Source organism: Balaenoptera acutorostrata, chromosome 12 (genome assembly GCF_949987535.1).
Source record: "Balaenoptera acutorostrata chromosome 12, mBalAcu1.1, whole genome shotgun sequence".
Classification (NCBI taxonomy): Eukaryota; Metazoa; Chordata; class Mammalia; order Artiodactyla; family Balaenopteridae; genus Balaenoptera; species Balaenoptera acutorostrata.
The window spans coordinates 78,700,063-78,717,504 of NC_080075.1; positions in this window are offsets into that span (position 1 = coordinate 78,700,063).

The following is a 17,442-nucleotide window of genomic DNA, read 5'->3' on the forward strand; positions in this document are numbered from 1 at the left end:
ACCCATGGAATGTGCAACACCAAGAGTGAACCCTGATGTAAACTGTGGACTTTGGATAATAATGATGTATCAGTGTAGGTTCATCAGTTATAACAAATGCACTTTCTGGTGGCGGATGTTGATCGTGGGGGAAGCTGGGAGTGTTCGCGGACAGCAGGTACATGGGACTCTGCATTTTCTGTTCAATTTTACTGTTTGCTGCTTTTATAACATATAAACATAAAATCTATTTTTTAAAAAGGAGCCGCAGTGAGGAAGTTCCTTAGCCCAGAAGATACTCAGCACAGCAGGAGGCCAGCCCTGCCTCACCAGACCATGACCTATTTTCAGTGCGCTCCCCCCATAGCCTTCAGGTGCCCTGGGCTCCAGCTGGGGCTCAGCAAACATTTGGTGGTGGAAGGGGTTTCTGGTCCAGCAGACGGGCAAAACGGAGGGAAGGAGCAGGGGGCACCTGATGAAAAGGAGGACCTGCCCCAGAGTCCTCTGGGGAAATGAGGGGTCCAAATCCTCAAGTCCTGGAAACCCCAGGCATTGACTGGCCTTGGTTCATTGAAAACTTATCTCTCCTCCACTGCATGATTTCCAGCTTTCCTTTTTCTTTCCTGTAGTTGCCCTGCGTTGTCCTGGGCAGGCAGATGCAGAGGACTTATTGCAAGGTGGTAACTTTTGGGGGTAGGTGAGATGGCCTCAACAGATCCATGGATTCCCTCTTCCCTTCCCTCGTGGAACAAGGCTGAGGGCCTCAGGATCGGGAAAACACACCCAGGGTGCTCCCAAAGGCCTCATCAAGCTCCAGGGGCTTGGGCTGCAAGGGATCTGAAGAGAACGAGCCTTCCTGGGAGGAGACCCAGTGGTCCACCTGGACCCCTGGAGCAGCTTTGAAGTCTCAGTGCTGCCAAAGCTGTCCACCAGCTCTCCCTTTGGGTTGGGAAGTGCACAGATCCTTGCTTACTGGGAATAAGGAAGTGCTGTTGCAGGGTTCTCAAGGGCTAGAGAGCGGAAGACTGCTCACGAAGCCCTGTTAGAGCAGCAGATCGGGGTCCTGGTGTGGGGCAGGGGCTCATCCTGCCGCAGGCTTTGATCAGAGATGGGGGAGTTGTTCTGTGTTGTCCCATGGTGACATGAGAATAGACACACTGCATGGTTACCTGCTAGGAGCTTTACACACAGCACCTCATTTCTTCTTAATCTAAGCCTAAAGCGTTATTAGTGCTAATAAATGAGAAGCAGTCCTGCTGATTCACCTGCCTATTCTTGAAGTAACTTTTTTCTTGACATTGGTGCCTTTGGGCTGGGCTTGAGGAGGACCCCCCTTCAACCTGAGGTTCAAGGGTTCCAAGTTTAGGGAGGGAAGAGGAGGGATCCCAGAGCCTGAATCCAAGAACTGGGCCTCCAGGCTCACGTGGAGAACAGGACAGCAGACCAACCATAATAAAGACAGAGCTGGGAGACAAGCTCTCCAGCCAGCTCCCCTAGCCTGCCCCTCCTCCTCCTCCCCCTCGGGGGCTTCATCTTCACCTGCCACTCAAAGGTAATCCTTCCTGGGCCTGGTCTTTGGAGGGACTTAGCTCATTGATAATTATTTCTGTTTTTTCTATGAACATTCATCTGTGCAGGTTTTTCTAATTTTTTTCAAGTTAATTATGTTTTAATAGATCTTTATTGGAGTATAATTGCTTCACAATACTGTGTTAGTTTCTGTTGTAGAACAAAGTGAATCAGCCTTATGCATACATATATCCCCATATCCTCTCACTCTTGAGCCTCCCTCCTACCGTCCCTATCCCACCTCTCTAGGTCATCGCAAAGCCCCGAGCTGATCTCCCTGTGCTATGCCGCTGCTTCCCACTAGCTAAGTATTTTACATTCGGTAGTGTGTATATGTCGATGCTACTCTCACTTCGCCCCAGCTTCCCCCTCCCTGCCCCGTGTCCTCAAGTCCATTCTCTATGTCTACGTCTTTATTCCTGCCCTGCCACTAGGTTCATCAGTACCTTTTTTTTTTTTTTAGATTCTGTATGTATGCATCAGCATACGGTATTTGTTTTTCTCTTTCTGACTTACTTTACTCTGTATGACAGACTCTAGATCCATTCACCTCACTACAAATAACTCAACTTCGTTTCTTTTTATGGCTGAGTAATATTCCATTGTATATATGTGCCACATCTTCTTTATCCATTCATCTGTCGATGGACATTTAGGTTGCTTCCATGTCCTGGCTATTGTAAATAGAGCTGCAATGAACATTGTGGTACATGTCTGTTTTTGAATTATGGTTTTCTCAGGATATATGCCCAGTAGTGGGATTGCTGGGTTATATGGTAGTTCTATTTTTTTGTTTTTTAAGGAACCTCCATCCTGTTCTCCATAGTGGCTGTATCAATTTACATCCCCACCAACAGTGCAGGAGGATTCCCTTTTCACCACACCCTTTCCAGCATATAATGTTTCTAGATTTTTTTGATAATGGCCATTCTGACAGGTGTGAGGTAAGAACGGCCTCATTGTAATTTTGATTTGCATTTCGCTAATAATTAGTGATGTTGAGCATCTTTTCATGTGCCTCTTGGCCATCTGTATGTCTTCTTTGGCGAATTGTCTATTTAGGTCTTCCGCCCATTTTTTAATTGAATTGTTTGTTTTTTTGATATTGAGCTCCATGAGCTCTTTGTATATTTTTGAGATTAATCCTTAGTCCATTGTTTCATTTGTAAATATTTTCACCCATTCTGAGGGTTGTCTTTTCATCTCGTTTATGGTTTCCTTTGCTGTGCAAAAGCTTTTAAGTTTAATTAAGTCCCATTTGTTTATTTTTCTTTTTATTTCCATTACTTTAGGAGGTGGGTCAAAAAAGATCTTGCTGTGGTTTATGACAAAGAGTGTTTTTCCTATGTTTTCCTCTAAGAGTTTTATAGTGTTTGGTCTTACATTTAGGTCTTTAATCCATTTGGAGTTTATTTTTGTGTATGGTGTTAGGGAGTGTTCTAATTTCATTCTTTTACATGTAGCTGTCCAGTTTTCCCAGCACCACTTATTGAAGAGGCTGTCTTTTCTCCACTGTATGTTCTTGCCTCCTTTGTTGTAAATTAGATGATCATATGTGTGTGGGTTTATCTCTGGGCTTTCTATCCTGTACCATTGATCTATATTTCTGTTTTTGTGCCAGTACCATACTCTCTTGATTACTGTAGCTTTGTAGTATAGTTTGAAGTCAGGGAGCCTGATTGCTCCAGCTCCATTTTTCTTTCTCAAAATTGCTTTGGCTATTCAGGGTCTTTTGTGTTTCTATATGAATTGCAAAATTTTTTGTTCTAATTCTGTGAAGAATGTCACTGGTAGTTTGATAGGGATTGCATTGAATCTGTAGATTGCTTTGGGTAGTATATTCATTTTCACAATATTGATTCTTCCAATCCAAGAACGTGGTATATTTCTCCATCTGTTTATGTCATCTTTGATTTCTTTCATCAGTGTTTTATAGTTTTCTGAGTACAAGTCTTTTGTCTCCTTAGGTAGGTTTATTCCTAGGTATTTTATTCTTTATGTTGCGATGGTAAATGGGATTGTTTCCTTAATTTCTCTTTCTGATTTTTCATTGCTAGTGTATAGGAATGCCAGAGATCTCTGTGCATTAATTTTGTATCCTGCAACCTTACCAAATTCACTGATTAGTTCTAGTAGTTTTCTGGTGACTTCCTTAGGATTTTCTATGTATAGTATCATGTCATCTGCAAACTGACAGTTTCACTTCTTCTTTTCCAATTTGAATTCCTTTTATTTCTTTTTCTTCTCTGATTGCCGTGGACTTTCAAAACTATGTTGAATAAGAGTGGCAAGAGTAGACATCCTTGTCTTATTCCTGATCTTAGTAGAAATGCTTTCAGTTTTTCACCATTGAGTATGATGTTTGCTGTGTGTTTGTCATATAAGACCTTTATTATGTTGAGGTAGGTTCCCTCTATGCCCATTTTCTAGAGAGTCTTTATCATAAATGGGTGTTGAATTTTGTCAAAAGCTTTTTCTGCATCTATTGAGATGATCATATGGTTTTTATTCCTTAATTTGTTAATATGGTGTATCACATTGATTGATTTGTGCATTGAAGAATCCTAGCATCCCTGGAAAAATTCCACTTGATCATGGTGTATAATCCTTTTAATATGTTGTTGGATTCTGTTTGCTAGTATTTTGTTCAGGATTTTTGCATCTATGTTTATCAGTGATACTGGTCTATAATTTTCTTTTTTTGTGATATCTTTTTCTGGTTTTGGTATCAGGGTGATCGTGGTTTTGTAGAATGAATTTGGGAGTGTTCCTCCCTCTGCAATTTTTTTGAAGAGTTGGTGAAGGATCGGTGTTAGCTCTTCTCTAAATATTTCATAGAATTCGCCATCTGGTCCTGGACTTCTGTTTATTGGAAAATTTTTAATTACAGTTTCAATTTCATTACTTGTGATAGGTCTGTTTATATTTTCTAATTCTTCCTGGTTCAGTCTTGGAAAATTGTACCTTTCCGAGAATTTGTCCATTTCTTTGTGGTTGTCCATTTTATTGGCATATAGTTGTTTCCAGTAGTCTCTGATGATCCTTTGTATTTCTGCAGTGTCAGTTGTGATTTCTCCTTTTTCATTTCTAATTTTATTGATTTGCGTCCTCTCCCTTTTTTTCTTGATGAGTCTGGCTAACGGTTTATCAATTGTGTTTACCTTCTCAAAGAACCAGCTTTTAGTTTTATTGATCTTTGCTATTGTTTTCTTTGTTTCTATTTCATTTATTTCTGCTCTGATCTTTATGATTTCTTTCCTTCTATTGACTTTGGGTTTTCTTTGTTCTTCTTTCTCTAGTTGCTTTAGGTGTAGGGTTAGATTTTTTTATTTGAGATTTTTCTTGTTTCTTGAGGTGAGATTGAATTGCTATAAACTTCCCTCTTAGAACTGCTTTTGCTGAGTCCCATAGGTTTTGGGTCGTTGTGTTTTCATTGTCATTTGTTTCTACATATTTTTTAAATTTCTTCTTTGATTTCTTCAGTGGTCTCTTGGTTATATGGTAGCACACTGTTTAGCCTCCATGTATTTGTGGTTTTTACAGTTACTTTCCTGTAATTGATTTCCAGTCTCATAGTGTTCTGGTCAGAAAAGATGCTTGATATGATTTCAATTTTCTTAAATTTTCTGAGGTTTGATTTGTGACCCAGGATGTGATCTATCCTGGAGAATGTTCTGTGTGCACTTGAGAAGAAAGTGTATTCTGCCACTTTTGGGTGGAATGTTCTATAAATATCAATTAAATCTATCTGGTCTATTGTGTCATTTAAAGCTTGTGTTTCGCTATTTATTTTCTGTCCATTGTTGTAAGTGGGGTGTTAAAGTTCCTCACTATTATTGTGTTACTGTCTATTTCCTCTTTTATAACTATTAGCAGTTACCTTATGTATTGAGGTGTTCCTGTGTTGGGTGTATAAACATTTATCATTGTTATATCTTCTTGGATTGATCCCTTGATCGTTATGTAGTGCCCTTCCTTATCTCTTGTAACAGTATTTATTTTAAAGTCTATTTTATCTGATATGAGTATTGCTCCAGCTTTCTTTTGATTTCCATTTACATGGAATATCTTTTTCCATCCATTCACTTTCAGTCTGTATGTGTCCCTAAGTCTGAAGTGGGTCTCTTGTAGACAGCATATATATGGGTCTTGTTTTTGTATCTATTCAGCCAGTCTGTATCTTTTGGTTGGGGCATTTAATCCATTTACTTTCAAGGTTATTATCGATATGTATGTCCTATTACCATTTTCTTAATTGTTTTGGGTTTGTTTTTGTGGGTCTTTTCCTTCTCTTGTGTTTCCCACCTAGAGAAGTTTCTTTAGCATTTGCTGTAAAGCTGGTTTGGTGGTGCTGAATTCTCTTAGCTTTTGTTTGTCTGAAAAGCTTTTGATTTCTCTGTCAAATCTGAATGAGATCCTTGCTGGGTAAAGTAATCTTAGTTGTAGGTTTTTCTCTTTCATCACTTTAAGTATATCCTGCCACTCCCTTCTGGCCTGCAGAGTTTCTGCTGAAAAATCAGCTGATAACCTTATGCAGATTCCTTTGTATGTAATTTTTTTAATATATAAATTTATTTATTTATTTATTTTTGGCTACATTGGGTCTTCATTGCTGAGTGTGGGCTTTCTCTAGTTGCGGTGAGTGGGGGCTACTCTTCGTGTGGTGAGCAGGCTTCTCATTGTGGTGGCTTCTCTTGTTGTGGAACACAGGCTCTAGGCTCACGGACTTCAGTAGTTGTGGCTCATGGGTTCTAGAGCACAGGCTCAGTAGTTGTGGTACACGGGCTTAGTTGCTCTGCAGCATGTGGGATCTTCCCGGACCAGGACTTGAACCCATGTCCCCTGTATTAGCAGGCAGATTCTTAACCTCTGCGCCACCAGGGAAGCCCCTGTATGTTATTTTTTGTTTTTCCCTTGCTGCTTTTAATATTTTTTCTTTGAATTTAATTTTTGTTAGTTTGATTAATATGTGTCTTGGTGTGTTTCTCCTAGGGTTTATCCTGTATGGGACTCTCTGTGCTTCCTGGACTTGGGTGACTATTTCCTTTCCCATGTTAGGGAAGTTTTCCACTATAATCTCTTCAAATATTTTCTCAGACCCTTTCTTTTTCTCTTCTTCTTCTGGGACCCCTATAATTCAAATGTTGGTGCATTTAGTGTTGTCCCAGAGGTCTCTGAGATTGTCTTCAATTCTTTTCATTCTTTTTTCTTTATTCTGCTCCTCAGCGGTTATTTTCACCATTTTGTCTTCCAGCTCACTTATTCGTTCTTCTGCCTCAGTTATTCTGTTATTGATTCCTTCTAGTGTATTTTTCATTTCAGTTATTTTGTTGTTCATCTCTGTTTATTTGTTCTTTAGTTCTTCTAGATCTTTGTTAAACATTTCTTATATTTTCTCAGTCCATGCCTCCATTCTATTTCTGAGATTCTGGATCATCTTTACTATCACTGTTCTGAATGCTTTTTCAGGTAGATTGCCTATTTCCTTTTCATTTATTTGGTCTTGTAGGTTTTTACCTTGCTCCTTCATCTGTGGCATATTTTTTTGCCATCTCATTTTTTTTTTCCTTTTTTTAATGAGTGAAATTGTGTTCCCGTCTTACTGGTGGTTTGGCCTGAGGCTTCCAACACTGGAGTTTGTAGGCAGTTGGGTAAAGCTGGGTCTTGGTGCTGAGATGAGGACCTCCAGGAGACCTCACTCCAATGAAAATTCCCTGGGGTCTGAGGTTCTCTGTTAGTCCAGTGGTTCAGACTTGGAGCTCCCACCGCAGGAGTTTTGGTCCCACCACTGGCTCATGAACCAAGATCCCACAAGCCGTGTTGGGGGGCCAATAAAAAAAAAAGGAGAAAAATAACAAAGTAAAAAATAAAATTAGACTAGGAAACTAACAGATATGTTAAAAAAAATATAAAAATAGACGGATTAACCAAGATGGCGGAGTAGAAGGACGTGCTCTCACTCCCTCTTGCGAGAGCACCAGAATCACAACTGGCTGCTGGACAATCATTGACAGGAAGACCCTGGACTTCACCAAGGAGGATACCCCACGTCCAAGGACAGAGGAGAAGCCACAGTGAGACGGTAGGAGGGGCGCAATCAGAGTAAAATCAAATCCCATAACTGCTGGGTGGGTGACTCACAGACTGGCGAACACTTATACCACAGAAGTCCACCCACTGGAGTGAAGGTTCTGAGCCCCACCTCAGGCTTCCCAACCTGGGGTTCCGGCAACGGGAGGAGGAATTCCTAGAGAATCAGACTTTGAAGTCTAGTGGGAATTGATTGCAGGACTGTGACAGGACTGGGGGAAACAGAGACCCCACTCTTGGAGGGCACACACAAAGTAATGTGTGCATCGGGACCCAGGGGAAGGAGCAGTGACCCTGGGGGAGACTGAACCAGACGTACCTGCTGGTGTTGGGGGGTCTCCTGCAGAGACAAGTGGTGGCTCTGTTTCACCGTGGGGATAAGGACACTGGCAGCAGAGGTCCTGGGAAGTTCTCCTTGGCGTGAGCCCTCCCAGAGTCTGCCATTAATCCCACCAAAGAGCACGGGTAGGCTCCAGTGTTGGGTTGCCTCAGGCAAAACAACCAACAGGGAGGGAACCCAGCCCCACCCATCAACAGTCAAGTGGATTAAGGTTTTACTGAGCTCTGATCGCCACAGCAACAGGGAAGGAACCCAGCCCCACCCATCAACAGTCAAGTGGATTAAGGTTTTACTGAGCTCTGACCGCCACAGCAACAGTCAGCTCTACCCACCACCAGAGCCTCCCATCAAGCCTCTTAGCCTCAACCACCAGAGGGCAGACAACAGAAGCAAGAAAAACTACAATCCTGCAGCCTGTGGACCAAAAACCACAGTTACAGAAAGACAGAGAAGATGAAAAGGCAGAGGGCTATGTACCAGATGAAGGAACAAGAAAAAACCCCAGAAAAACAACTAAATGAAGTGGAGATAGGCAACCTTCCAGAAAAAGAATTCAGAATAATGATAGTGAAGATGATCCAGGACCTCGGAATAAGAATGGAGGCAAAGATTGAGAAGATGCAAGAAATGATTAACAAAGACCTAGAAGAATTAAAGAACAAACAAACAGAGATGACCAATACAATAACTGAAATGAAAACTACACTAGAAGGAATCAATAGCAGAATAACTGAGGCAGAAGAACGGATAAGTGACCTGGAAGACAGAATGGTGGAATTCACTGCTGCGGAACAGACTAAAGAAAAAAGAATGAAAAGAAATGAAGACAGCCTAAGAGACCTCTGGGACAACATTAAACGCAACAACATTCGCATTATAGGGGTCCCAGAAGGAGAAGAGAGAGAGAAAGGACCAGAGAAAATATTTGAAGAGATTATAGTCGAAAACTTCCCTAACATGGGAAAGGAAATAGCCACCCAAGTCCAGGAAGCGCAGAGAGTCCCATACAGAATAAACCCAAGGAGAAACACGCCGAGACACATAGTAATCAAAGTGGCAAAAATTAAAGACAAAGAAAAATTACTGAAAGCAGCAAGGGAAAAACGACAAATAACATACAAGGGAACCCCCATAAGGTTAACAGCTGATTTCTCAGCAGAAACTCTGCAAGCCAGAAGGGAGTGGCATGATATACTTAAAGTGATGAAAGGGAAGAACCTACAACCAAGATTACTTTACCCAGCAAGGATCTCATTTAGATTTGATGGAGAAATCAAAAGCTTTACAGACAAGCAAAAGCTAAGAGAATTCAGCACCACCAAACCAGCTCTACAACAAATGCTAAAGGAACTTCTCTAAGTGGGAAACACAAGAGAAGAAAAGGACCTACAAAAACAAACCCAAAACAATTAAGAAAATGGTCATAGGAACATACATATCGATAATTACCTTAAACGTGAATGGATTAAATGCCCCAACCAAAAGACATAGACTGGCTGAATGGATACAAAAACAAGACCCATATATATGCTGTCTACAAGAGACCCACTTCAGACCTAGGGACACATACAGACTGAAAGTGAGGGGATGGAAAAAGATATTCCATGCAAATGGAAATCAAAAGAAAGCTGGAGTAGCTATACTCATATCAGATAAAATAGACTTTAAAATAAAGAATGTTCCAAGAGACAAGGAAGGACACTACATAATGATCCAGGGATCAATCCAAGAAGAAGATATAACAATTATAAATATATATGCACCCAACATAGGAGCACCTCAATACATAAGGCAACTGCTAACAGCTATAAAAGAGGAAATCGACAGTAACACAATAATAGTGGGGGACTTTAACACCTCACTTACACCAATGGACAGATCATCCAAAATGAAAATAAATAAGGAAACAGAAGCTTTAAATGACACAATAGACCAGATAGATTTAATTGATATATATAGGACATTCCATCCAAAAACGGCAGATTACACGTTCTTCTCAAGTGCACACGGAACATTCTCCAGGATAGATCACATCTTGGGTCACAAATCAAGCCTCAGTAAATTTAAGAAAATTGAAATCATATCAAGCATCTTTTCTGACCACAACGCTATGAGATTAGAAATGAATTACAGGGAAAAAAACGTAAAAAAGACAAACACATGGAGGCTAAACAATACGTTACTAAATAACCAAGAGATCACTGAAGAAATCAAACAGGAAATAAAAAAATACCTAGAGACAAATGACAATGAAAACACGACGACCCAAAACCTATGGGATGCAGCAAAAGCGGTTCTAAGAGGGAAGTTTATAGCTATACAAGCCTACCTAAAGAAACAAGAAAAATCTCAAGTAAACAATCTAACCTTACACCTAAAGAAACTAGAGAAAGAAGAACAAACAAAACCCAAAGTTAGCAGAAGGAAAGAAATCATAAAGATCAGAGCAGAAATAAATGAAATAGAAACAAAGAAAACAATAGCAAAGATCAATAAAACTAAAAGTTGATTCTTTGAGAAGATAAACAAAATTGATAAGCCATTAGCCAGACTCATCAAGAAAAAGAGGGAGAGGACTCAAATCAATAAAATCAGAAATGAAAAAGGAGAAGTTACAACAGACACCGCAGAAATACAAAACATCCTAAGAGACTACTACAAGCAACTTTATGCCAATAAAATGGACAACCTGGAAGAAATGGACAAATTCTTAGAAAGGTATAACCTTCCAAGACTGAATCAGGAAGAAACAGAAAATATCAACAGACCAATCACAAGTAATGAAATTGAAACTGTGATTAAAAATCTTCCAACAAACAAAAGTCCAGGACCAGATGGCTTCACAGGTGAATTCTATCAAACATTTAGAGAAGAGCTAACACCCATCCTTCTCAAACTCTTCCAAAAAATTGCAGAGGAAGGAACTCTCCCAAACTCATTCTATGAGGCCACCATCACCCTGATACCAAAACCAGACAAAGACACTACAAAAAAAGAAAATTACAGACCAATATCACTGATGAATATAGATGCAAAAATCCTCAACAAAATACTAGCAAACAGAATCCAACAACACATTAAAAGGATCATACACCACGATCAAGTGGGATTTATCCCAGGGATGCAAGGATTCTTCAATATACGCAAATCAATCAATGTGATACACCATATTAACAAATTGAAGAAGAAAAACCATATGATCATCTCAATAGATGCAGAAAAAGCTTTTGACAAAATTCAACACCCATTTCTGATAAAAACTCTCCAGAAAGTGGGCATAGAGGGAACCTACCTCAACATAATAAAGGCCATATATGACAAACCCACAGCAAACATCATTCTCAATGGTGAAAAACTGAAAGCATTTCCTCTAAGATCAGGAACGAGACAAGGATGTCCACTCTCACCACTATTATTCAACATAGTTTTGGAAGTCCTAGCCACGGCAATCAGAGAAGAAAAAGAAATAAAAGGAATACAAATTGGAAAAGAAGAAGTAAAACTGTCACTGTTTGCGGATGACATGATACTATACATAGAGAATCCTAAAACTGCCACCAGAAAACTGCTAGAGCTAATTAATGAATATGGTAAAGTTGCAGGTTACAAAATTAATGCACAGAAATCTCTTGCATTCCTATACACTAATGATGAAAAATCTGAAAGAGAAATTATGGAAACACTCCCATTTACCATTGCAACAAAAAGAATAAAATATCTAGGAATAAACCTACCTAGGGAGACAAAAGACCTGTATGCAGAAAACTATAAGACACTGATGAAAGAAATTAAAGATGATACCAACAGATGGAGAGATATACCATGTTCTTGGATTGGAAGAATCAACATTGTGAAAATGAGTATACTACCCAAAGCAATCTACAGATTCAATGCAATCCCTATCAAATTACCAATGGCATTTTTTACGGAGCTAGAACAAATCATCTTAAAATTTGTATGGAGACACAAAAGACCCCGAATAGCCAAAGCAGTCTTGAGGGAAAAAAATGGAGCTGGAGGAATCAGACTCCCTGACTTCAGACTATACTACAAAGCTACAGTAATCAAGACAATATGGTACTGGCACAAAAACAGAAACATAGATCAATGGAACAAGATAGAAAGCCCAGAGATTAACCCACGCACCTATGGTCAACTAATCTATGACAAAGGAGGCAAAGATATACAATGGAGAAAAGACAGTCTCTTCAATAAGTGGTGCTGGGAAAACTGGACAGCCACATGTAAAAGAATGAAATTAGAATACTCCCTAACACCATACACAAAAATAAACTCAAAATGGATTAGAGACCTAAATGTAAGACTGGACACTATAAAACTCTTAGAGGAAAACATAGGAAGAACACTCTTTGACATAAATCACAGCAAGATCTTTTTCGATCCACCTCCTAGAGTAATGGAAATAAAAACAGAAATAAACAAGTGGGACCTAATGAAACTTCAAAGCTTTTTCACAGCAAAGGAAACCATAAACAAGACGAAAAGACAACCCTCAGAATGGGAGAAAATATTTGCAAATGAATCAACGGACAAAGGATTAATCTCCAAAATATATAAACAGCTCATTCAGCTCAATATCAAAGAAACAAACACCCCAATCCAAAAATGGGCAGAAGACCTAAATAGACATTTCTCCAAAGAAGACATGCAGACGGCCACGAAGCACATGAAAAGATGCTCAACATCACTAATTATTAGAGAAATGCAAATCAAAACTACAATGAGGTATCACCTCACTCCTGTTAGAATGGGCATCATCAGAAAATCTACAAACAACAAATGCTGGAGAGGGTGTGGAGAAAAGGGAACCCTCTTGCACTGTTGGTGGGAATGTAAATTGATACAGCCACTATGGAGAACAATATGGAGGTTCCTTAAAAAACGAAAAATAGAATTACCATATGACCCAGCAATCCCACTACTGGGCATATACCCAGAGAAAACCGTAATTCAAAAAGACACGTGCACCCGAATGTTCATTGCAGCACTATTTACAATAGCCAGGTCATGGAAGCAACCTAAATGCCCATCAACAGACGACTGGATAAAGAAGGTGTGGTACATATATACAATGGAATATTACTCAGCCATAAAAAGGAACGAAATTGAGCCATTTGTTGAGAAGTGGATGGATCTAGAGACTGTCATACAGAGTGAAGTAAGTCAGAAAGAGAAAAACAAATATCGTATATTAATGCATGTATGTGGAACCTAGAAAAATGGTACAGATGAGCCAGATTGCAGGGCAGAAGTTGAGACACAGATGTAGAGAATGGACATATGGACACCAAGGGGGGAAAACTGCGATGAGGTGGGGATGGTGGTGTGCTGAATTGGGTGATTGGGATTGACATGTATACACTGATGTGTATAAAACTGATGCCTAATAAGAACCTGCAGTATAAAAAAACAAACAAAACAACTAATACTAAACTTTCATTGGGTTATTTGTATGGAAATATGTTAATATAAATGTTTCAGACATTACATGAAATTTCTAAAAATCTTATATTTGTATTTGTATGGAAATATGTATGGAAATATGTTAATATAAATATTTCAGACATTACATGAAATTTCTAAAAATCTTATATTTGTATTTGTATGGAAATATGTATGGAAATATGTTAATATAAATGTTTCAGACATTACATGAAATTTCTAAAAATCTTATATTTGTATTTGTATGGAACTATGTTAAAAAAACAAACAAACAAAAAAAATAAAAATAAAAATATAGATGAAACAACAACCAGAAAGGTAAAACAGAACCACAATAGTAAAAAAGAGGAGGAGAAAAAAAAAAGTGGAAAAGACCTTGGCTGTGGTGGGTGGGGCCTAAGCAGGGGCGAGGTTTGGGTGGTGAGCTGAGCGGGGCCTGTGCTTAGAACCCACAGGGCTGGAAAAGGCCCTGGGGGCAGGGGGGTTGCAGAGTGGGGCTTAGGCTCAACAGAACAGCAGGGACCCAGGCGTTCCTCCAGCCTTTGGTCTCAGAGGGCAGGGGACCCCACCTGTGTGCCCAGCAGGCTCCCTAGGCCTTCGTGGGTGTGGCAAACCCCCTCCACTCCCCTCCTGCTCCTCCCATCCTGGAGGATCCCTTCTGCTGGCCTCTCCTGGCCTCCCTCCTAAGCCCCCAGGACCAACCCAGCCCAGAGGGGACCTCTGAGGGCCTAGGCTGGAGAGCCAGGCAGACTTCCTCGGCTGATTGGGCAGGGGAATCACTGGGCAAGCTCACCCTTGCTCCAAGACCACAAGGGTCCCTCCAGGTGTGGGAACCCCTCCCCCCTCTCAGCCACCCCTCAGGGTCCAGCTTCCACTTCTCCTCCCCACTCAGTCCCCCCACGTCTTACCAGTTCACTTGGGGGTTCTTTCCATCGACTTGGGCGTCAGGATGCCCCATCAGTGTCAAGCAGGTGCCCTAGTTGTGGGGAGACGTGAACTCCATGTCTTCCCACACTGCCATCTTGACTCCGCCCCCTCAAGTTAGTTTTGATCCTTTATATTTTTCTAGAAAATTGTCTACTCCATCCAGATTTCAAATACGTAACATACTCTCTTATAACTTTAAAAATTAGCATCATGTTTGTGTTTAGAGTCCAATGTTCATTTCTAGGCTTTTTCTCTCTCTTTTTTTAATTGGTTATATTCATCAGAAATTTATCTTCTTCATCTTTTCAAAGAACCAGTTTTGGGTTTTAAAGATCTATTTTACTATTTCTTCCATCTAATTCATTCATTTCTATTTTAACTTTATCCATTTCTCCTTTTAGTTTTTTTTAAATCACATATTTAATTTATTTTCCTTTTTGTTGTTAATTTTAAAAACACTTAAGCTACAGAATTTCCTCTAGAAGAGTTTTGGCCCCCTCCCATAGATTTTATCACATAATGTTCTCATTTTAGTTAATTTTCAAGAAGTTAAATTTGTAGTTTATTTCCTATTTAAAACTGAAAAACTATTTTAAATACTAGTAGTGTTGGTATGTTTGTGCTTTTGTTTCCAAGTTTTAGAAACTTGTTTCCAAGTTTCCAATCTCTTTGTAATTCATTTATAGTCTTATTGCATTATGATCTGAGAATGGTAATCTATATGACTGCTATCTCTGTAATTTAAAAATCTTTCTTGGCATCTAGGATATAACCAAATTTTAAATGTCAACAGATATTTTTAAATATTTATTCTATTTGTGGAATATATATATATATATATATATATATATATATATATATATAATTTTAAAAGTATTAATTATGTTTTTCAGAATTCTGAATCCCTATTTACTCTGGATGCACTTGACCCTGAGGGGGGATTTTAAAACTCCCACTGTTACGATGGTTTTGTGCAGTTCCCCTGGGAATTGTTCAATGTTAGTTGTGGTTGAGGGTCCCCAGCAGCCTCTAGCCTGGTCTCAGAGAGGCTGAGAGCTCCCATGAGGATATGACCTCACCTTAGCCAAAGGAGCTCATGATCCTGGGCTCGCCTGGCTTCTGTCTCTGGATTTATGTTCCAAGCATGTTTTTTTGTGGTTCAAGCTATTGTCTTCACAGAGGTGCTTGGCCTCAGGGGCATGGGCATCAGGGTGGGCACTGACAGGATTCCCCTTCAGCTAAGAGAGCAAAGGGTCCAGCTCACAAACAAGGGTTTCCATGCCAAGTTGGCAGGCTCTACCTGCTATAGAACAGGTGCCCTGGAACACCTGTGCCTCTTGGATGGCAGTCGGTTCTCTCTGGGCTCCTGCCAATCAGGCCAGCAGGAATTGGTGGTCTGTTTTTCCTGTGGCAAGGCAGGCCCAGACATAGCTCTTTTCAGCAAGCCTGACCTCTCAGGCTCTTGGAAAACAGGTGCTTTTCAAGACCCCAGCATTTATGAGGTTTATTCCTGTCTCCTTCATGGTCAGGACTGAGGGAGAAGGCCAATGAGGAGAGACATTGACTATTTGGGGCCACATGGGTGAGGTTCAGAGAACTCCTCAAAAAACTCTTGATTTGAAGGATGGGGAAATTCACTGGATTGCAGAGGGCAGAGGTGGGAACTGGAGGATGTGACAAAGGCTGAAGAGTGGTTTCCCTTGGGGCAGCAGAGTGGGCGAGGGCAAGGAGTCAGACACCCTGAGCAGAGTGGGCAGATGAGCCAATGAGAGTCAAGAGAGCACTTGGTGAAAGACTGAAAGCTTCCCGCTAAGTCAGGAACAAGACAGGATGCTCACTTGCACTACTTCTTTTCAGCCTTGTCCTGGAAGTTCTAGCCAGAACAATTAGGCAAGAAAAAGAAATAAAGCAAATCCAAATTGGAAAAGAAGCAGTAAAACTATATTTGCAGATGACATGATCTTATATATAAAATAACCTAAAGAATCCACCAAAAAAAACTATCATAGCTAAAAAATGAATTCAGCAAAGTTGAAGGATAAAAGATTAACATACAAAAATCAGTTGTATTTCTATATACAATCTGAAAAGGAAATTAAGAAAATAATTCCATAGATGATAGCATCGAAAACAATAAAATACTTAGAAATAAATTTAACCAAGGAAGTGGAAGACTTGTACACAAAAACTATAAATACTGCTGAAAAAAATAAAAGAAGACAGAAATATTAAATGGAAAAACGTCCCATGTCCATGGATTAGAAGACAATGCTGTTAAGATGGTAATACTCGCCAAATTGGTTTACAGATTCAATGACTGTTTTTATAACAATGGAAACACTAACCCTAGAATTCATATGGAATTGCAAGGGACCCTGAATAGCTAATGCAATTTTGAAAAACAAGAACAACGTTGGAGGGCTCACACTCCCTGATTCCAAAACTTACTGCAAAGCTACAATAATCAAAATAGTATGGTACTGGGACAAAAATAGACTTATAGATCAATGGAATGGACCGAGAAACCAGAAATAAACCCATATATCTATGGTCAATTGGTTTTTGATAAGGGTGCCAAGACCATTCAATTTAGAAAAAACAGTCCTTTCAACAAATGGTGCCAGAGAGGCTATCCACATGCAAATGCATGATGTTGGACCCTACCTCACACCATGTACAAAAATTAACTCAAAATGGATCAAAATCCTAAATATAACAGCTAAATCTGTAAAACTCTTGGAAAAAAAAGTAAGGATTGATCTTCATGACCTTGGATTTGGTCATGGATTCTTAGATATGCCACCAAAAGCACAAGCAGCAAAAGAAAAAATAAATTGAACTTCGTCAAAATTTAAAACATTTGTGCTTCAAAGGATACCATCAAGAGAGTAAAAAGTCAACTCAGAGAATGGTAGAAAGTATTTGCCAACTATCTATCTGATAATGGTCTAGTATCCAGGTTATATATAGAACTGTTACAACTCAAAACTAAAATAACTCAATTTTAAAATTCACAAAGGACTTCAATAGGCATTTCTCCAAAAAAGATGTACAAATGGCCAACAAGTGCATGA